Here is a 22,163-nt window from a genome sequence, read left to right as displayed (position 1 = left end):
GTACAGTGTGGAATTTGTGGACGTACGTGAGCAGATATCTGTTGAACAGGTAAAACTATATTAGGTTACTAAGTGAAGAGGCTCATCTAATTGTGGCTTTGATTTAAAAAATATTTATATACATGATGCTTAATCATAGTACTTAGTACTTTCAGTTAAATGTACTAATGACTTGCCATTTAGTTTGATCACAGCTCCCTGCAAACAGAGTATTGCAGCTAAAAGCTAACCCACCCTTATGAACCCTCCTTCTTCGTGAATGGTGGATCATCTAAAGCTGCGAGAATATTTTGGGGACAACTGAAAATAAGGTTTAATTAGATTTACAACATAGGGTAGTTAGTCTAATATTACTGCTTATATACAGACCATTTACCATTTGTCTCTACTGCTCTGCTATTCTCTCTGCAGTGATCCTGAAAATAACCTCACATGAATCTATGTAAAGTACCTACCTAATGTTGGCTTAGCATAACAGTTCTAGTGTAAGTGGAGTGATTATCCACAAGACGTATGTAAATAAGTGGCCCTCTGGAATAGTGCTGGGCCATATTCCAGAGGGCGTTCATGGTAATACTGGTATAATGTTGGGCAACGATAAGAAAATGAAATATCGCGATAGAATATGGGTAAAACGCACATGCGCAGTGCCTTTGTTTTCATATGCACATGGCGGAAAAAGCATGGTGGCGACGGAGAATGAGAAGGGCGAAAGCGGATCAGTGAATGAAATGGATGAACCAGAATTGGTTTGTAAAAATGCTGCAACTTCAGTGGTGTGGAACTGGTTTAGCGTTTGTCCGTCAGATACACAACAAAGCACTATTTTTGGTAGAGTGTGCAAGTGGGTCGTCGTTATTACCGTGTTTTTTGGAAAATACGGCACACTTAAAATCAATCCTTTGATTTTTCTGAAAATCGACAGTGCCCCTTATAATCCCGTGTGCCTTATGTATGAATTCTGGTTGTGTTTACTGACCTCGAAATGATTTTATGTGGTACACGGCGCTCGAAAATCTGTCAAATGTTTTAGTACGACTTTGCTAAGCTACGAAGCCGCACCGCTTGATGGATTGTTGGAGCATTACGGCTACCGTAGGCAGGAGCCTGGGGGAGTGATAATATTACTGTATTGTGTGTGTGTGTGTGTGTGTGTGTGTGTGTGTGTGTGTGTGTGTATAACCTCTTTTTAAGTTTTGTGGATATTATACATGGTTATGCTGAGGATATGTCAGCCAGTTTCCACTGGAAATGCCTTTTGGTTAAACTGTCAGCAAGGAATTTGCATTTGTGCTGTTAAATTTTTATATAACTTTAATGCAGATAAAAACAGCTGCTTGTTTAAATGAAAATACATTGATGGTGGGGGGGTTTACACTAATAAAGTTGTGGAGTTGTAAAGTATTTTGTCTAGTGTCAATTATATCGTCAGTTATATCGTTATCGCAAATTTTCAAATGCATATCGTGATAAATATTTTTGGTCATATCGCCCTGCTCTACTGTGGAAGGACCTTGCTGTTTTTAGTGATTGAAATACTGATCGCATATATCCAAAAATTGTTCGTAGAGTTCTCTTTTTTTGAGACATGAAATGACAGATGGACGAACTGACCTGTTGTTTGTTGGCCATTGTGCTGGAGTTGTTTTGATGTGCAGGTCTCTATACCCAGGGATGCACATAAGTGGTCAGCAGGTGCGCATTCGCTGTCAAAATTAAAGACGCGCACCAGATAAGAAGTTGCAACGTGTATTTGCGTACATAAGATTTTCTGGAGGAGGACAGACATTTGTTTAGAACTCTTAAAGATGTCGAAGAAGCAAGCTCCTTTAAGCAATTACTTTGGTGTTCCTCCACCTCCAAAGAAATGTCAGGAGTACATTCTGCAAAAGAAGCGCGTATGGTTGCAGGAGGTGAGCTGGCTTCAAACAAATGATGAACGCACAGAGATGTGGTGCAGAATATGCCGTGAAAATCCCACTTTAGCGGACAAAAACAGTGCCTTTTATATGTACACAAACGCGCGTTGCAACTTCTTATTTGGTGTGCGTCTTTTATTTTGACAGCAAATGCGCACCTGCGGACCACTTATGTGCACCCCCAGTCTATACCACTTCCATAAATGATATGTTCCCCACATTGTTCACGTTCGAACATTTTAACGGTATGTTGTAGGGCTGCTCGATTATGGCAAAAATGATAATCATGAATATTTTCACTGAAATTGAGATCTCGATTATTTGACAATATTTATTTAACCCTTTAAGACCTACCATAGAACCAAGTCCGCCAGAGCTTATATTATTTTTTTACATGTTGTAGTGCCATTTGTGGGAGCATTTCAAGTTGCTATACATCAATGCAACTGTTATAGCCCATATTTTAATAATATGTATGTATTAAGTCCATAGTAACTACATTAATTGCAAAAAACTGCAATAAACTACAAAAAAATTGAAAATCGTTTTTGTTTTGTTTTTTTACATATATTTCTACTTGGAGAAATTTAAGAGGTTTATCCCTCAAAACTTTAAATACAAAAAAGTTGCAAAAAATAGTTTACAACAACAGGAAATTTATTTTGAGTGTCTTCATAGTTTTATTTTGGAGATACAGCAATTTTTATATACTGCAGGAAAAACGAAAAACATTCCTATGATGATGCAAATTTGCAAAGAAAACAGCATGTGCATCAAAATAAACTATTTCCAGCAGTGCAATTCGAGTTCTAAGCATCCCAGAAACTATTCAGAAAAGTCAAACATGACTTATAAAAACACCAGTATAGGCTTTTAAGGCCTACAAGTAAAAAAACTACATTTTCCGCAAAAATGACGTCACTTCCGGTTTCGGGCAGGAAATGGCGGACATGCGATAGTTAGCGGTGACGTCTGTTTCAATGTGGGAAGTGTTACGAACAGCTGATCGGATCGGCAAAGCGTGTTTCTGGAGTATTATGTTTTTGTTCCTGCAAGTGCTTTTTATGCAATTTTTGCAAAGCTATATGTGGAAGGAAACCGTGACCGAGGACAAGCTGATGGCACAAGATGTAAGTACAAGTCCTCCGGTTTCATATGCAAAAAAAATATTGCGGTAGCTTACGTGGTTCAGGTTCTACAGGGATTTAAAAATAGTTACACAAAACGGAGCGTGCCGCTCTGACCGGCTTTAAAGGGTTAACAATAACAATGTATTGAATAATGACTTTAAAAAATAATATAAAACAGTGTGCAAATACTGATAACAGTGCAAATGTTTGCAATATAAAAAATAAATGAAAAATGTAAACATCTATGTTTAGTGAACTTTGCAGTGTTGCTCTGTGGTGCAGCTACGACACCGTAGCAAAGTTTACACACTATGTCTACTTGATCCACGTCTGACTCCGCGAACCCATAATGTTTCCACACCACTGAAGTTTTTTTTTTTTTTTTACCTCTCTTTTCAACCAACGGCAGTCACTCTCCTCTCCAAATAACTTCTGCTTAGCTTTCCGAGCTTCCCTCAGGTCCTCTTAATTGTTGTGACACGTGTTCGAAATGCAGAGAGGTGCGCTCGATTTGCCACACGGAGCAGCGCGAGAGTAAAGCACGAGGGCGGGGCTAATAATCGGCTCAGTCATTTTTAACGATCGTTGAAAGCCCAGATCGTAATCGAGATTAAAATTCGATTAATTGAGCAGCCCTAATATGTTGTTAATATAAAGTTGAGAAATTCATTGTTTTTTTGGGGTTTTTTTAAAATCCAGATCTTGATGCCTGAATTTGAGCTGCTTCTGTGCATTTGAGGTGCAATACTATTTGCATACTGCTTTTTGGTTATCTCTTTGTCTCTGATGATCTAAGTCAAATGCAAAAGAAATCTCCATACATAGCTCTTGAGATGTCTGTTTTGGGGTTTTTTTGTCAGATGCACTAGCATTGGTTCACCCCATTCCATGTGTTTATTATTTCTAGTTTTTGCAGTACAGCATCTGTGATATCAAAGAAAAACAACTTTTTGTTTCAGTCTCTTACCTCAGTAAAGTCCTGCAGTATTTCTGGTCTGAATGCCCTTGCACGATGCCTATGTGGCCTGTGACACTCTTTATGAAATCAGACAAGGGCCTGAGCTGTTGTTCCAGGTTGACTTTCAGCTGCCTCTGATCTGCTCTATGATAGGACAGCCAGACACAGAGCTGACTGAAGAGGTGCGTTATAGCCTTGGGGAGCACTGTTGAGTTTGTGTTTTATGGTCCAGACTTCTGATGGAAAACAAGTAGTGATTCAGGTTTGCAGAAAGTGAAGCAAAAAGATATCTGTGCCCTGAAACCTGTGTTAAATCTTGCCTGTCCTCCATAATCCCAAAACATCCAGAGAAGGCCTTTCTCTTTACACAAAGAGAACACGCACTTCAGGTGCCATTAGTGGTCATTCACATGGAACTGTTGGTCTCTGTCCTCACTGCACACAGTGAGTCTAGTCTTAAGTTTAAACGGCAGGACATTTGCAGTGTTGATACAGCTGATGAGATGGTTAGGTAAGTAAAGCTCTCTAAACTATGCCTCCGTCTTTTTTCTTTTTTTATTTTGCTGCAACCAAATGTTTGAGTCCGTCTAGGCGCAGTTCTATTCTCCAAGCTCCAGTGAAGAGATTTATCTCTTTCATCAGTCATAGTCTGTCAGCATCAAAGACGGGCTCTGATTCTTGTTGAAGGTCGCCATTAAAACCAGAGCTGGTCTCACTAGCTCGCTCACCTTAGAGCAGGGTTTAGAAAGGCTTGTAGAAGTGCACACATGTTGTAGCTTATTGCACCGTGCCTCACATGTTCTTCTGTTCCTCGCTGACATGTGACCTGCAGTGCTGCAATAAAGTTGGCGAAGCAATCTGAAAAACACTGCTGATATTTCAGCAGCTTGATAATGGTGACAGTGAAGATGCAGAAGTGAATATGCAGACCTGTTGTCATGGTGATGCAGAGCTAGAAATGTCTTCTAATTATGCATGATCATGTTAAATGTTTGAAGTCAGCTCTGCATAGTTTGAAGGCGAGGCTTTTTACTAAGAGGAGTTAAGTGGAGCCACACTTTAAGCAGGTGTTTCAACCTGTTGACCTGCATTAGTATAGAAACAAATCTTACACAGTTGTATAGAAAACATAGAAACGTGTCAGCGTTTGGAGACTTCTACAGTCAAAAGTTAGGCTTTTATGGGACTCATGTCAGTCGGGTTAATGTTTTGTCTAAATTTGCCTGTTCAGTAGAGTTTGTGCATGTGCAGCACATATGTGTCACTCTCTCATGCTCTCCTGGTGTAGCTTAGTCAACGCTCTTTATCTAAGAAGAAAGCATCAGTAAGAAGTTTGTCGGTTCCAGTAGGTAAACAACCGTTCCACCTTGGTGTTAGTTAGCTTTTGTTCCCTGAGCAATGCACACATATTTTGTGATTCTCACCGCAGATTTCATGTGAGCTGATTTCATAGGCTGTGCACATTTTTCTTTCTTGCTTATTTCATTGGCACCTGTTTGACTATCTCGCTGAAGATGGATATCTGTCATCTGTTCTGCACCGTAGTTGAACTTCTTATGTCACTGGTATTTCCTTAGCAGTTTCTTCTAAAATAATTTGTGCAAAGGGACAGGTTGGCTGTCTTTTTTTTTCTGTTTAACAGAGTATAATTAAAATATAAAACACTGCTCTCTTTGACATACTCTGCAATACAGGCTAAGCAGAATAAAATATGCATGTCCAGATACAGTCAGTCATTTTTTAAGCAATATATGTGTCTGCAGAAGCATTTTGTAGAAAGCTGACAAAAAAAATCTCAAATCTTACAAAGTTCTCTGGAGAAGGTAGTAGTGGTTAAATCATGCTCAAAACAAGTTGTTTGTGCAACACGTTGTCTGACTTTGTCAAACAGTACAAATAGCTGGTCTGAGTTGTCATGCTGAAGGGGAAAGGAATGGGGATATTATTTTTATTTTTTAATTTATTTTTTAACAATAAGGGAACATATTTTCATTGTCTCTGGAGTGACACAATGCAGTGTTTTACTATATTGTACAGATAACAGTTGTTAAATTTCAAACACTTTTATTCTTAGTAATATGGTGTGTTAAGCACTATAATGTGACTTGACCGATTAACCTTATCTACCAAAGTTGGCTTTGGTTTCATCGTTATGGTCTTTGTCAGTTGGTTTTTTGTTGGCGGGTTTGTTTTTTTTTGTTTTTTTTTTGGGGATCAATAAGATGGATTGTCCTTATCCTGTATTACAAACTCTGGGAGGGTGGTGTTGTACTCCCTGTCTGGATTGTAACAATCCATCAATCCTGTACTTCCCACTGGGAAAGCCCCCACAGGTTCCACTCCAGTACAAACACAAATGCACATCTAACCATCATCCTCCTTACCACTCAGGCCCTCCTAGGGAGGTCTGACCTTAATCCTGTCTTGCATTCACACTTGCCACCCTGCCTGTGCTAAAACTGAAAACAAGATGCTATTGAATTTTTCCTTTTAGTCCCTGTTATAATGCATTAAAGCATATGAAATCATGTAATACGTGTGGGTTCAGATTGGAGTTTTGTCCCAAAATCACCGGAATGCCAAACCCAACACTGGGCCCCTGTTAAATACCCTCCCATGTCCCGCTGCCTAAATCCTGATAAACCCTTGTCCTCATTGTGTGGTTGGACTGGGGGCAGGGCCAACAGCAGTACACTGACTTCAGGATTTCTCTTTATGCCATTACTTGTTGACCTGTCTCTGACCTATTTCATATAGTCACTTGTTGTTCAGAGGTTGAATTTTTTTTCCAGACTTGCAAACCATACAGTCATAAAAAGGACACCGGCGCATGGAAATTCAAATTGCGTGGACATGACATGTCCAGGTGCGGAAGGTTAAGGATAAGGAAAAGTTTATCTTTGTAACATATTGAAATCACTTTGAAGTACATGAGGTAACATGTTTTTGATAAGACAAAGAAGGGAGTATCTAGTGTTTAGTTGGAGGAGCAAATGTGGGGACAAAATGCTTCACTGCTTTTCTCAGTTAAATAACTAAGAGAACCTTTGAGGATAAATTTTACCTTCTCCGTCCATCTGAATGTGTTGCATAAAAATGTGAGACTGTTTGTGTTTTCCTGTTCAATAATTTTATATATATTATATATATATATATCTTTTTCTTTTTCTTTTTTTTTTATCCTTTTTCAGAATTCGTGGATTCTGCAGCAGCAGGTGTATTTTCTATTTGGATTTTAGCCCACTGACATTCTCCTACAGCCATGGAATCGGTATGTTGACAAATATAATTTTTTACTTGGTCTTTTTAGGCCTCTTTCACTGAACCTCTACTAGCGAGAAGTTTCTTCTTAAAAAGATGTTTTATGGCTGTTTGTTTCTTTTGAGGGCTTTTTGGGATTGGGATGCATGTTGTGTGCAAAGACATTCTTTACGAGGAGAGCACAGGAATCAAATGATATTCACATGGAGAAGTTTTCAGGTGTTTGCTATGGATTGGAGAGTTAGCTCTGAATTGACCTCTCTTTAGTTTAGGTGACCCTGTATTCATAGCTTGTTCTCCTGAAGTTCTTGACTAATTTGATTGTGATATATTTGTAGAGCCCCCCAAGAATTAGATTTGGATATTTTGCAAGTAAACTTGTTTGATATGATCTTGTGTAAAACCAGATCTTGTGTAAAACCAGTTTCTATTAAAGAAAAATGAAAAAATGGATAACTCCAGCTCTGGTGCGGTGTGACAGTCTCTCCGTGTTATTCCCAACATGCCCTTTACTATCAAACATCCATTTTGAAATCCAGGTATAACCAAATAAGCTAGAGTAATAATTCTTTTGGCATCTAAAACCAGACAAATTGGACTTGGATATACCGGATTTAACATGTCCCAGACCACTGTTTTCTTCCATTTGGGGGTAGGGCTGGGCCATATCATACCATTCACGGTAATACCGGTCTAATGTCGGGCAATGATAGGAAAATGAAATATCACGATAGAATATGGGTAAAACGCACATGCGCAGTGCCTTTGTTTTCATACGCACATGGCGGAAAAAGCGTGCCGGCGACAGGGAATAAGAAGGGCGAAAGCGGATTGTTGAATGAAACAGATGACCCACACTTGGTTTGTAAAAATGCTGCAACTTTAGTAGTGTGGAACTGGTTTAGCTTTTGTCCATCAGATACACAACAAAGCACTATTTTTGGTAGCGCATGCTAGCGGGCCGTTGTTATTACCGTGTTTTTTGGAAAATACGGCACACTTAAAATCAATCCTTTGATTTTTCTGAAAATCGACAGTGCCCCTTATAATCCCGTGTGCCTTATGTATGAATTCTAGTTGTGTTTACTGACCTCGAAACGATTTTATGTGGTACACGGCGCTCGGAAATCTGTCAAATGTTTTAGTACGACTTTGCTAAGCTACGAAGCCGCACAGCTTGATGGATTGTCGGAGTGTTGCGGCTATCATCGGCAGGAGCCTCGCGGAGTGATACGTACTGTGCTTCAGCATAGTATTACGGTATTGTGTGTGTATAACCTCTTTTTAAGTTTTGTGGATATTATACATGGTTATGCTGAGGATATGTCTGCCAATTTCCACTGGAAATGCCTTTTGGTTAAACTGTCAGCAAGGAATTTGCATTTGTGCTGTTAAATTTTTATATAACTTTAATGCACATAAAAGACAGCTGCTCGTTTAAGTGAAAATACCTTGATTTTTTTTTTTTATATTTTTTTTGCACGAATAAAGTTGTGGAGTTGTAAAGTATCTTGTCTAGTGTCAATTATATCGTCAGTTATGTCGTTATCGTAAATTTTCAAATGTATATCGTGATAAATATTTTTGGTCATATCGCCCTCCTAATTTGGGTTTGCAAAAATCACATAAAAAATGCATGGAACAACAAAAACATACTCCAAACAGTTTATCGATCTGATCAGCTGTTCAGAGCACCTCCTACATTAGCATATACGGCATCAAGTTGTCAGCATGAACCTCCATGTGGTTTCATGCTCACCGCTGACTACAAAAATAGGAAAAGATGTCATTTTCATGGGATTTGCAGTTTTTTATTTCCCCTGAAGCCTATCAAAGCTCCACTGGTGCTATGGCATCATCATATGGTATGTTCTAATGAGTTACTGACTAAATTGAAATAAACATCACAATTGTGTTAAGTGTTTCTATGAGGGCAAACATGTTTTGTTGCAGTGCAGCTTATATACTTACCAATGGTTTGTTTTATTTTTAAAAAGCAAACTTTGTTATTCAGAATTTTCACTTTTGCTGCAAATATATATCAGTTATAAAATGCTCTTTTTTTTTTCTACTTATCATTAGACCCTTTACATGCACATATGTGCTTAAATGCTACAAGTAGTCGGATTTACTCTGTATTGTTAGGCATGCATGAGACTGTGCAGGAGATGCTTGTACCAACAGGCAGGCTGAAAGCTCAGCAGCCCCTGAGCTCTATCCATTGGAATGCATGTATTAAGAATAGGGCTTAGTGCAAGCCTAACCTCTGCTTTCCTGTCCCATTGTCAAAGGCTGTGTGTGTTTGTGTGTGTGTGTGAGACTGTAAAAAAGTAGGTCACAGCTCATGTAGTGCAGAACTAGCATGTGTCCAACAAAAGCCCTCCGTTACCCTCTATCTGTCTCACTCACACATGCATTGCACACGCACAAACACATCTTTATGTTTGATTAATGCGAGTAGCTGAGAGCACAACCCATTTTATTGTACTTCTATCAACAAACACGCACTGCCTTGTGGCAGGAAATGCAGTAAAGTTGGTAGCAGTTAAATATAATTCACAGATGAGATTGAAATGAAAGGGCAAAAAATAGTTGAATGTGTTGTTGTTTGGGGGTTTTTTTGTTTTGTTTTTTTAACTCAGCTGCTGAAGGTTCAGCGTCTGGACTGTCTGCACTGCCCGACACCCAACAGCTGCGAGGCTGCCTATGCACCTCTTCTTCTGCACAAATTCATCTCTCTCTGTTTTTGACTCGCTTGCGCTTCCTCCCCATCCGCCTCTCTCGCGTCTCTGCGCCTGTGGCCGTGCACTAGCAAGAGCAGCTTCTGTTTACCTCTCCGAGCTGCCTATATCTGCTTACTGTCAGTGGAAACCAAGGAAACTGATCACAAAGCTTATTATCGTGCCAGGAGTGGAGCACATTGTGTGTGTGTGTGTATGTGTGTGCGTGTGTGCGCTTTGCCACTCTCCTCCTCCCTCTCCTCATGTGATGCTGGTCACATGGTTTCCAGGCAAGCAGCTCAGTAAATCAGAATCAGACTTTTATTTTTAACCGCTTTAAATCCTCCACCTGGTCTCCGTGGTTAGCAGAATTGACTGAGGTTCCTGGTGATTACTTGTTCTTTTCTCTGCCCTGTGTGTTTATTATTACCAACATGACTGTTTTGGTGTCATGTCTGCTTGAGTTGTCTGCGTGAGTTTTATGTGGGGTTAACAGTGATCTGCTCGTACAAATGGTGCAGACATCATTTTAGCGTTATCTTTTCTCACATTCATTTTTCTCGGCCTGAAGTAGAGATTCCTGATCAAGATTGTGTAGCTGAATGGGTTGCATAACGAGCACAGATTTTTCATAACATGACTGAAAGAAGAGGTTCTACTACGGTGCACCAAAGCCTCTACGCCGACTTCTTTATTAATCAGCATCCATACTGCGTTTTGACAGAAATGTTTAACAAATATGTTTGTAGAACTACGTTTATGAGCTAGTGTCTTGTGTGAACTATGACCACCATTTGTCTGTCCTCACTAGTAACCACCAGAAATACCAGCTAGTTAATCCAATTTTCTGTTTGTTTGTTTGTTTTTATTATATGCAATTCCAGTTTTCTGTTGGTTGATGCCACCCACCACTAGCAGCCTCAACAGACGGCTGCGCCCCTCTTTCCTTCTGTGTCTGGAAATTGTAAACAAGCAAGGTGAAAAGTAAGCAGATGACAGCTGAGTGAAGCAGCCAGTTCTGCAGCACTTTGTTGTAGAAAATGAGCGGTTGTATATTGGCTGTGTCCGAGTAAACTGACACATGCGTAGCAGCATTCTGCACAGGCAGTGTGGACACTAACCTGTAACAACGAAAGGCTGCTGGCACACTAGATAAATTTAATCTGAAGTGGTGTAGCTGAAGCCCCACCCACATATGAAGTGATAGACTTGTCATGTCTATCCAGTGGCAGTTCCAGATTTGATTACTGATTAACCATTATCAGAGGTATTCTTTAATATACCTTTTGTCGCCTGAAGTCAGGTTTGACTTTATGGTCTCTGGCCAGTATGTTGCCATTAACCACGTTCTGTGTGGACAGGAAGAACCACACAGATCTGCAGCATTTAAAATATGATTTGACTATCGAAGGATTCTAAATTCACATGTAGCACATGATTGTATCCTGTTTCAAATGTTTTCTTGTTTTTAGTCTTTCTCTGCTTTAAACAACTGATAAATTAGTCATCAGAAAGATTCCTAAGTGATGGGAACGTGTCTTTACTGCATGGCTTCTGTCTCAGTCTATGCTGTAGCCAGCCATCAGCAGTGCTGATATAATTCTTTTATCTTTCAAAAGAGGAGCTGAGAGGGGAGATGTCTGGGTGTTCGATTTGGTGCAGATGAAAGGGAAAAATTCTTGTAATCACACCTCCTCCACTGGCTCCCTCACAACTCCCCTTCTATCTCCTCTTCCTTCTCTAAAGCAGGGCTTGTTCCTCAGTGGGGATTAGTGTGAGCGGCAGCTCTGAACAGGGAAGTGGGCCCTGCCAGTCACATTACATAACTCGCCCCCGCTACTGCGGCTCGGCATGGCCCGGCTGGAGAGAGGACCATAGAGGCTTTGTTTTCCCAGCCTTCCCTTTTCCTCTCCTGTGCTACTGCTCCTCCTCCCCCTGAAGCAAACTGCATACTGATGCTGTATAGAAGGAGCCTGTTTACAGGGAACAGGCAAAGCACTGTGGTATAGAGTTTGGAGAAATACGCTAATAGCCACACTGAATGGCAGAGAGCTCACATCTTAGGCATAGGAATTTGAGGTCCACTATAGATTGTTGAGATTCAGGAAAATGGGAAGAGAGAGAATGCAGTACTAAGCTTAGCTTCCTACCCAGCGGCTCCATATCAGTGTGTTGGACTTTGACTTGCATTTGATGTGAAATATTTCAAGGATCACAGGCTGTGAGAGAGTTTAACTACTCCCTCATTGTTTTTGTGTCATTGTCCTGTGCTTTTTTAGCACACTCACACAGACACCCTCTTCCCCATGTGGCAGAATGCCATTTCTAGTGGGTAGTGAGTGGGAGGCCAGTCTTCTCCGTGTAACGAAGGTTCAGACCATTTAGCACTATGAGTGAGTGGAAGTAACTCGTAGGTGTGAGAGTGAAAAGAATACAAAGCATCGCATGGCGGCAGGCACATAAACACATCTTGCAGCATTGAGCTTGCTCCTTATTACTGCTGTTTTTTCTGCCATGAATTTGGGATAGTTAACAGATTGTTTCAGTGGTGAAAAGTGGTTTAAGTAATTTGGCAGAACATGATTGACTCTTAGAAGCCACGGACATTGCAAAGCCATTTATTCTGTTTGTAAGAATTTAATAGCATGTCTTTAGAGACAGTTGACACCATATTTGCGAACCAACACATAATTAGGGTGAAGAAGTTCAACTGTTACTACCTCTTTTCATAGATCATCGTTTTTGTTTTTTTGTTTTTTTTCATAATTTCTAACTTAAGTTTTGTGTCACTATATCAAGCAGTCTAGCTATGCCAGTAGGTTTTTATTTTGAGTGTTCATTTATGCGTGTGATTTTCAAACCACGTGCAATTACACTTGGTTATCAAAAAAGGACTCTTATGAATTCCTAGGAGAGCAGAATTCACATCAGCTCGTGGCACCAATTTCAGCCATGTTGGAAGGTATTAAATCAACATGTAGTCCAGTTTTTGTTTTTGTTTTGTTTTTTCTTTTTCAATCCTCACAGAAAAATTGACACAGTTGTTTTTTTGTTAAAATGAAATTCTACAACTCTGTATTTGAACTCTGTTGGAAGCTACAAGACAAATGTGGTCTTTTGTTTGATAACATGCCACCTTGACTTTACAATTGGGTGATTGGGTTATTTTCACAGACCACAGGCACCCCCCCCCCCCCCCCCAAAAAAAAAAAAAAAAAACCAAAACAAAACAAAAAAACCCTTCCATTAGGAATGACCAAGGGGTACTGCAAAAAGGGGAAATAAATACTTTTTTCTTTTCAGCGCTTTTAACACGATTCAGATCTGGTTGCCATGGTGACTGTAACCTGCTGAACTACTTGGCCCCTCATCACTGCATGCTGCTATATTTCATACTGCATTTGTGCGCAATCAGATTGGACATTTCTCTAATTTATTATTCTTTAGGGTTTTCTTTCTGTCTTTTTATTGTATATTTTTGTTAAAGAATGCATGCGTATACAAAATGTTATACACCGAGAGAGAGTGTGAGTGGCCAACGCATTCAATACTGTAAACATAGCATTTATATCTAATCCCGCTCCTATATTTGCTTAAAAGCACACAAAATAGTGGTATCACTGCATAGCTATGAACACAGGATGTTGGTCTGCTTTCATCTATTTAAAAAAACAAAAAAAACCTTAAATCTGCTCTTGCTGGGAGGTCATGGTTGTTTCTCAGGCAGTGTTTTCCTCAAGCTAAAGTACATGTTAATACACGCACGCACAAAGAGGAAGTGTACCTGATGGTTAGACTGATTTAGGCTCACTGCTGCATCATGATGTTGGTGGTCTATGAATTGCCAGCTACTTATTCTATCATCAGCCGGAACCCTGTATTTAAAAAAACAAAGTCTCCTTGCTGAGTCACATTTTCTTCTTTCACTTCTTGTTTTTCGACCTGATCTTAAACATCACATCATAGCAGCTCACTTTCATTTTTGTCATGTGGCAGTATAATTATTGTTGGATTTATTTATTGTTAGAAGATGCTTGTCATTTTGTAAAATTACAATTGTTACATTACATTCTTTCTTTAAGGGGAAATCAGTTAAAATAATAACTTCCTCCACATTCTTCTAGATTATTTGTAAAAATTGAGAGGGCTATGCTCGTCTGGTTTGTATTTGTGTACTATCTCTGCTTCATCTCTACATTTTGAGACAGGCTTGAGTGCGCTTTCAGTGTGTCAGCAATGAGCCAAGTTCCCATCAAAGAGTAGCTGCTACACCAAAGACTGTGTTTAGATGTGACGGCTAATTTTAGAGCTGCTAGGCCGTTGTCCAAGGTGGGGGAGGATAAGATAACATTGAAGTAGTCCTCCCTTCCCTACACAGTTTGGTTTTGTTTGTCCATCCAATAACCCTCTTTCAGCCCCTGTGGCTGTTGTGCATAAATAGAAATGCTGGGTGGTGGTGATAGTGTGTGCAAGCCTAAATCGTATTCATATTTTCAAGCTCTCAAATGTTGTCTTAGATCTTACTGACAAGAGCACAAGCAATGACACATGCTGTCGCGTGCCAACATTGTTTGATAGATTAAATAAGTGTTTGTTTAATTGGTTAAGCGAACTTCAAAATTGGTGCTAAAAAAGAGGTTTTGGTTTTCCACCAAAAGGAAGCTTTTTGTAAGTGGGATTTAATATACTTAAAAAGTACTTACTACATGGCAGAACAGGAAAAAGCATAAACTGCTTTTATGTCGGGTAACACAGACACATTTCCTTAATGGCGTGGACTAATCATGCAGATATGCATGGTCACCCTCCAAACGCCCATTGTGAGCAGAAATAACCCTTATTTTTTATTACTGAAAGTGAGGACAGTGGAAAGATAACAAAGCGATTCATGTTGTCTTGTTTTCAGTTTCATGCTTCTGTGTCAGTTGTAATGGTTTAACCTGGATTAAGAGTTGGTATAAATTGCATAACTTAACCATATGTTTTACTGTGTTTAGAATCTGTGCTACTCGGTAAATCTCCTCTCCTAGAACAGCAGTTTAAAAAAAAAAAAAGAAAAAAAAAAAGGCAAGCAAAGGGCCATTAAATGTTGAATGAGTGCAGAGAGCGGCTAAGATCCGTACTCTACAGTTTCTAGCCATAATAGCACCGATAATGGACTGTGTTCTGATTTGTTTATGTCAGAAAAGCATCTGGTTTCAGGAAATTTAGCCCTGAGTGGGTGTAGATATGTTATTTGTTCTTTTATTTATTTATTTTCTGCCACTGATCTGAATTTCATCCATTCAAGCCATGCTCACACACAAACAGACCTACGAAATCCCAGTTATTCACTCACTGAGGCCGCACAACATATGTGGCAAAGCTGTCCCTGTCTGGCCCCACTCTCCAGTCCCTCTCACAGCCACAGAGCAGTGACCTTGGTTTCAAGTAGCTATGCTCTGTTAGAAAGCCAACACCTCTCCGGGGATGGGCTGACCTTGTTGTCTGACACAGTGTAAGTCTGCACGCCCCTCTCTCTATCTCTCTCTTGTCTTTTCTCCTATTCACTCTCCCACACCTCAGTGTCAACAGCCTAAACAGAGTCCTTCTGTGTTAACTTCACCTTTGCAAATGCAGAATAGTATACTGCACAGGAGTAGCCCTCTATTGTTGTGTTGTTTCAGTGCAAATGCAGCAAGACTGCGAAGGTTCAGCAGGTTTGGGCCTCTCCCTAGCCAGGTGTTCCTTCATCAGACAGCCTGTCCCTCTCAGTGACAACGCATGCTTTTTATAAGGGTGCGTGCAGCAGTGCACACGGGTGTCCCCTTCCTTTCTGTCTCTGCCTTTGATTTCCTGCAGCTGTTCGGCTGTGTATGTGGCATGGATGGGTCCGAACATGAACACAACTGAAAGAGTTTTTATAGGTGGAGATTTTTTTTATGCTTCTCTACTAAGCTTATTTCTCTACTTCAGCCTTCTTGCTTTATATTGACTCTTTCTGTGCTTTTGGTGTTTAGTGTTATTGTTGACACTAAACACCCCCTAGTTTTCACTTGTGGTTACAAAAAAATGGGGATCAGTGTTTACGTGCACTCTAATTGTGATTATAATCATGAGCTCTGTGTGACTGACCATTCATCTAGTTCACATTAACGTCCTTAGCTTCACTGTGCTGTGCTTTGAATATTGTTGGAGATGTTTTAGAAAGGCTTCTTTAGCTTCAAGGCTTCTGAGTGGGTGTATCATTGTAGATACTTTACTGACAGCACAGTGAAAGAAAAAATAAAATGCTGGCCTTTATAACTGTAACTTCTCAGCCAAGGACAGATATCAAACATGGTCCTCAGAATCACTTCTTAGATAAAAATTCAGGCCACTAGTTTAGTTCAGTGATTGAACGGAAGACAAATGCTATATGGCTGAAATGCAGGGGGCACCAGGTTTGAGTCCAACCAAAATGGGCAAAAATGCCCATTTAATAACGATGAACATTCTGTGACAGGCTAACTTTACTGTTCTAAACATTAAACATTTTTAAAATATAGTTATAAAAATATAGTAAATAGGTCTGGAGTTTTTCTTGTAGCTGTCTTTTCGTATGTTCTGAGTGAATTTAGTGAAACTAAAGATATTCTCAAATGTTGAATAAAGAGGGACAGAAAAAAGAGCATTAGTATCTTGTTTATTGCTATCTGGAAAACATTTCCCCCTGTAAATCACAAAGTGCTTTGCAAAAATACTCATACCTGTCAGCATGGTGGCTTTTGATGTGTGCAGTCCAGTTGTGTCTGTTTGTGTATGCTTTGCGTCAGGCTTCAGACTGTGTAAAAGCTGGGCTGGGGCCAGCAGCCAGCCAGGAGGACAGACGAGGAAGCAGATGGATCTGTTTGGACTTAACCCTTCCCACGCCACTTCATCCTCTGGGCCTCGCCAAACCTGCACGTCTCTCTGCAGAGCAGAAGGAAGGGAGCGGAGTAGCTGACTGTGGGTGTGCATGGAGTTCGGGGGGATGGGATGCACACTGATGCTAATACCAGCAAGCAAAGAAGATGGACACAAATCAGAGCGAAAAGAGAGACTGTGCCTTTGCAGACTTTTAGTTACACAGTTTGTGTGTCATGAACTGTGCTAACACATGGCTCCTGCCTCCATGTTGGTCCACTGCTGTCTCCCTCCAGCTCTTTCCCCTCCCTGGTGCACTTTGCTGTCTGCTTTCTCAGCCAAACCAGCACTTAGCTTGTTTGTCCTGGGACTATTTTGCTTTTTCTGGGATATAAAGTCATCATAACTTGTGAGATCCCTCGGCTCTCTGCCAACTGTTTTAGTCTGTGTTATTGCTCAGGCCGTCTTTCATTGATGGTGATTTCACCTGCAAATATATAATTACTGACACTTGTGTATAAAAACCCATTTGCCGCAGACAGGCATCCATCTCTATCTCCTGTAAGCTTGACTTGTTCAGCACTTGTAAGCAGGAGTATGTCCTTAAAGTGGTTTCAGTGTGACCATACTGCATTGGCCTGTCCAATTTGTCTACAAGCATAACCATAGAGGGTTTGCATGTGACCTGAGTTTTTGTCGACTTTCCCGCAGTTATTCCAAAATCTACAGCAAATGTCCAAAATTTATTATAAGCTATCAATACAAATGCTCTCAAAATAGTCATTTAAAAAAAGCAGACATCTACTGATATGCACCAAGCAATGTAATGCTTTTTCTGCCTGTGTAGTAACACCCAAGCAAGTAGACAGTTGTTGGTCATAGATTAAACATTCAGAAAAGACTATCAGTTCTATTAGACTCACTATTGCTCTTTAGACTGGTAATTTGTTATTGTGCACATCCATACACTGCGATATGATTTTAATTTTAAGCTTTGTTTACTACACTGTGTGTGACGTCAAATGAAGAATAAACATAGTTTTTGAAAGCATTTTCATTTTCTTTTAGTTCCAGAAACACTCCCAACAGCAGCATGTTACTAAAAATGTTCCTTAGGTTGTTTTGATAAAACAGGAAACACTTTCTTTCACTTTGCCCACTCCATTGTGTTTAGGGTGTAAAGTCATGTCAAAATATGGGACTACATGCCCTCTGTTTTAGTTGTTTTGGACTCGCAAATTTGATGAAGGAATGTGAGGTTCTGGTTTAATGACAAATCGATGGTTGCTGAGTAAAGTTTCTGGAAGACTCCCTTCCTGCTCTCTGTGTTAACCAGCGGACTGTAAATAGAAAACCCCAGGGGAGGATCAATACCACGTCTGCCTGTTGATAAGGAGGGAAGCTCACTCTGTGAAAGAGATGTTTTTTCTTGGTGTGTGTGTGTGTGTGTGTGTGTGTGTGTGTGTGTGTGTGTGTGTGTGTGTGTGTGTGTGTGTGTGTGTGTCATATTGAATCTAAAAACATGCCACCAGCACTTTTTGTCACGTTGGAGTGGTTGGGCAGGTTGGTTGACTTTGTCTTTTTGCCTGTCAAGCTGTGCCACAGGTTTTGAAGGACAACACACAGTTGTCTTAAGTATTATCTTGGCTTCTCTGTAACATAGTGTCATTTTTTTTCTCTAAAGGAACACATTTGTTAACAATAGCTTTGGTACCCCTTTAGCAGGCCTACCAACTACGCACCTTTTGCCACCACAACAACCTTTGTTAAGCTACACTGTGTCCTCGCCCTTTCTCCTCCCCTTTGTCATCTACCAATAGAAGCGAGAGCTGAGTGTGGCATGGGGGTGGGTGGCGGGACAGACATCTGTGGTCCTTCCTCTTCAGCTCTCTCTGGGCTTCACTGAGTCAATGTTATTGTTCTCAGAGATGTAGATAACCATAACAGAAGGAGAGCAGGAGACCCACGGTCAACTAGAAAAAGGGGTGGAGCACTGAGGTTTTTGTTTGAAAGCTATCAAGTCTATAGTTTTTTTTTTTTATTTATTTTTTTTATGGGGTCATGAGTGGTGGGGGTTGGGAAGGCATGGTCTTTAAGGCCCTGACCTCTGATCTAAAAGATATATTCAGGACTTTTGCAAGACAGCTAGCTGTGCTTTATATTTCTTTTTATACTATTTTACTTGTTTCACCCAAAGAAGGGTTGTGTACTGATCTCTTTATTTAGCAGCCATCAAAACTCTTCTGTTCATGCGAGTTATTTTGTACCTCTTTCATCTTGTGACACTACTGATATTTTTTTTAATCTCTGTCAGAGTCAGTTGGGCCTTAGTATTGCTTTTGTTCAGTGTTTTATTTATTTTCGTAGTAGTGTAAGCGCATATATATGTAGGTTTGAATATGTGTATGTTTTCCCTTCTTTCTTCTTTCTTTTTTTTAATAGAAATGCCATCTGATTAATTAGACGTGTTTTTTTTTTTTTTTTTTTGCATAGGTCCTCCAAAGATGACCTTCCAGTTATGTCAGTTTGTGTCTGTATGTGTGGTACACCGCTTGTTTTGGATAGTATTTACTGAGAGTGCTTCTCTTCATTTGCCTCCATGCCCTTTGAGTTGGAGGAAAATTAAGTAGTGTATGTTGATGTAGCAGGTGTTTTAGAGACGTAGAGGACCAGTATGATTTATACTTTTGCTATTTGGCACCATTTCTTTTTCTTTCTTCTTTATGTTATGTTATGGTGGGTGTGTGTGTGTGTGTGTGTGTGTGTGTGTGTGTGTGTGTGTGTGTGTGTGTGTGTGTGTGTGTGTGTGTGTGTGTGTGTGTACCAACCTGAATTCTGAGGTCTGACAGCAAGACTTCAGATGTGTAAGGATGGATAAAGAAGGAGAACATGGGAATCTTAGGTGTGTCACATGGCATATTAAGGTTTCCATGTGTTTGGCTGGGACCCTTGAAAGGGGGAAAAAGTGAATTATTTCATTTAAATTTGTGGGTTTGATTTTTTTTTTTTTCCCCGGCAATGTATTCCTTTTCCACTTCATTATTCAACATTTGCTCCAGTTGTGAGGGTTATATTTAGAAGTGTTGTTGGGGAAACCAACACTCTGTTTATCAAAGATAGTCGATGGCCTATTCCTTTGGTTTTAATGAACTGCAGCTCAGGGCAACTAAAAAATTATTTACAGAAACCCGTGGACATAATCCCTCTGGTCCTGCCACCTTTTCCCTAAGACTGTGATTATGTGTTACCTCATTAATACTTCCTTGTCTTCAACCGCTAAATGCACCCATCTTGTGAAGCTAGTAAATCAATGTAAACACAGTTTTGTTCAGTCTCCTGTTTTTAATGAATTAATTTGGTTAGAGTTTATAAAATATTGTGCCTTAAATGATGAAACACTAAAAATACGGTGAGTCAAAAGACAGAAAGATCAAAAGACCTTCCAATTATAGGCTTTGTCGTGTCTTTATCCATTTTGGTGTTACGTACACGAACACAATTACTTTAATTTGTTTGTTATTTCCTGCTCATATTCCCAAATCCCCGTACTTTACCTGTGATTGGCTCTTACCCTGACATTTTTGTCTCACTCTATCTATTCAGCCCATCACCAAGCTATGAGGATTAGCCAGTCAAAGGCAAAGTTGGGGCTGAATATCATAGAACATGTGAAATTGAGAGTGATTAGTCTGATGAGAAAGCTTTAGGCTGATTAACACGACTTAACAGATGTTACATTTACAAAAGCTACAAATTGACCTATCTTTGCTCTTGAAGTACATTTTACATTTTGTATCTATTGAAAGCAAACTTGTTAAAACCTTGTCTGAGCCACAGATTGCCGTTTTGTTTGGGTTTTGTTTGATTTTTGTTTTTGTTTTGTTTTTTCCCCCCATGGCCAGAAGGGAGAGTGACTCACTTCATCCACCCTCACATTGAGAAGGTTTTTGTGCTTATGAGGAGCTAGTGCCGTGTGTGTGTGTGTGTGTGTGTGTGTGTGTGTGTGTGTGTGTGTGTGTGTGTGTGTGTGTGTATACGTGTGACAGTGATGTGTTCAGATAAGACATCAGAGGTGTGGTTACTGTCTATTTTCTGCCCTCCACCTTTATCTGTTGCTCCTGGCCACATCACAGAACTTACTCAGCCACAGAACATGTAAGGTTTTGTCAGTCAGCTATAACCTGCTGTGTACCCTTAAATCCTAAGTGAGAAGGAAAATGATAAAATAATGTAAATAACGAACAGTCCAAGCTGCTACCTCTGTACACATTTTTTTTTAATATTTTTTCCAGGTACCATTATGCCATTGCAAAGAGCTGGTGACGCTTAGTGAATTTAGCCAGTTGTGCAGTATTCAAGTTTTTACGAACAAAGGTCTTTGCTGCTGAAAAAAGAAAAGAGGAAGATGAGCTTGTCAAAACTTGATGGGGATGACTGACAGATGTGTAATGTCTTTTCAAGAGACATTAGCGATGATCTGCAAATCAACAACAACATCGTTGACCTCAAAGAACAGAGGACTGTTCTTTGAACTCCTTTGCATAGCAGAAACTGGAAAGTTGAGATTGTGAATTGAGTAAAAGTTGAGCTAAATTTACATATGGATTTGCAAAGCCTATTGTATTAATTCTTAGAAATTTACCACAGAAGATGGCTGTGCTGTTCCAGGTCCAGAATTAAATACCATGCATTCTGCACAGTCTGCTATATGGATATTGACATTGAAATGGCAAAAAATCATTGCATTTTAACCACAGTGTTTGTAGACTGGCAAGTGTTGAATTATATGCACAAAATCACAACAACAATAGCTATTTTATATCTCTTAGTCCCATGCACAAAACTGCTGTGTGTGTCCGTGTGTCCCCTCCTCTTGGACCACGAAGAGTTGAGCAACCATAGTTGATGCACAGGTTCAGCTTATCCCCCTGACCATTTTTACCTATATTAGATATATTGTAGTGTTGCCTAGCAGACATATAGTAATGGAATAAAATGAGCCATTGTTTGCATTTGTACACCTACACTTTATAAAAGCATTTTGGTCCATGAAAGTTGAATTACGCATGATACATTATACCACTATTGTGTTGCCTGGCAAGCCACTTACCAATGGGCTAAAATGACCTCATCATGGAGTGTTTTGAAAACCACCACGCACATACTTGAAGTTGTTTGGGGTTTTTTGTGTACAAGAGCACTGTCACAAATTTTTGTGAATGTGTCAGTTATGAAATTCTGAAACAATCCAGATGTTTTGAATAACAAATGACCGATACCAGTGTTTTTGTTTGCTTGGTTGGTTTTATTT

The 22,163-nt window shown here is 39.8% G+C and overlaps 1 protein-coding gene across 3 annotated transcripts in view; it reads left to right on the top strand.

Annotated features, from left to right (window-relative positions):
- ankrd11 (ankyrin repeat domain 11) overlaps positions 1-22,163 on the top strand; it is a 117,758-nt gene that overhangs the window by 23,310 nt on the left and 72,285 nt on the right. For 2 of the 3 annotated variants that reach the window (XM_040010646.1, XM_040010644.1), the window contains exon 2: positions 7,199-7,278. The exons of the other annotated variant lie outside the window; for it this stretch is intronic. The gene's annotated coding sequence lies outside the window, so the exon portion shown is untranslated. The remainder of the gene's footprint in view (positions 1-7,198; positions 7,279-22,163) is intronic. 3 annotated transcript variants of the gene reach the window in all.

Source organism: Simochromis diagramma, unplaced genomic scaffold (assembly GCF_900408965.1).
Source record: "Simochromis diagramma unplaced genomic scaffold, fSimDia1.1 OVJJ01000603.1, whole genome shotgun sequence".
NCBI lineage: Eukaryota > Metazoa > Chordata > Actinopteri > Cichliformes > Cichlidae > Simochromis > Simochromis diagramma.
Note: the sequence above shows the minus strand (reverse complement) of the source record. Positions and strands in the feature narration are given on the sequence as shown.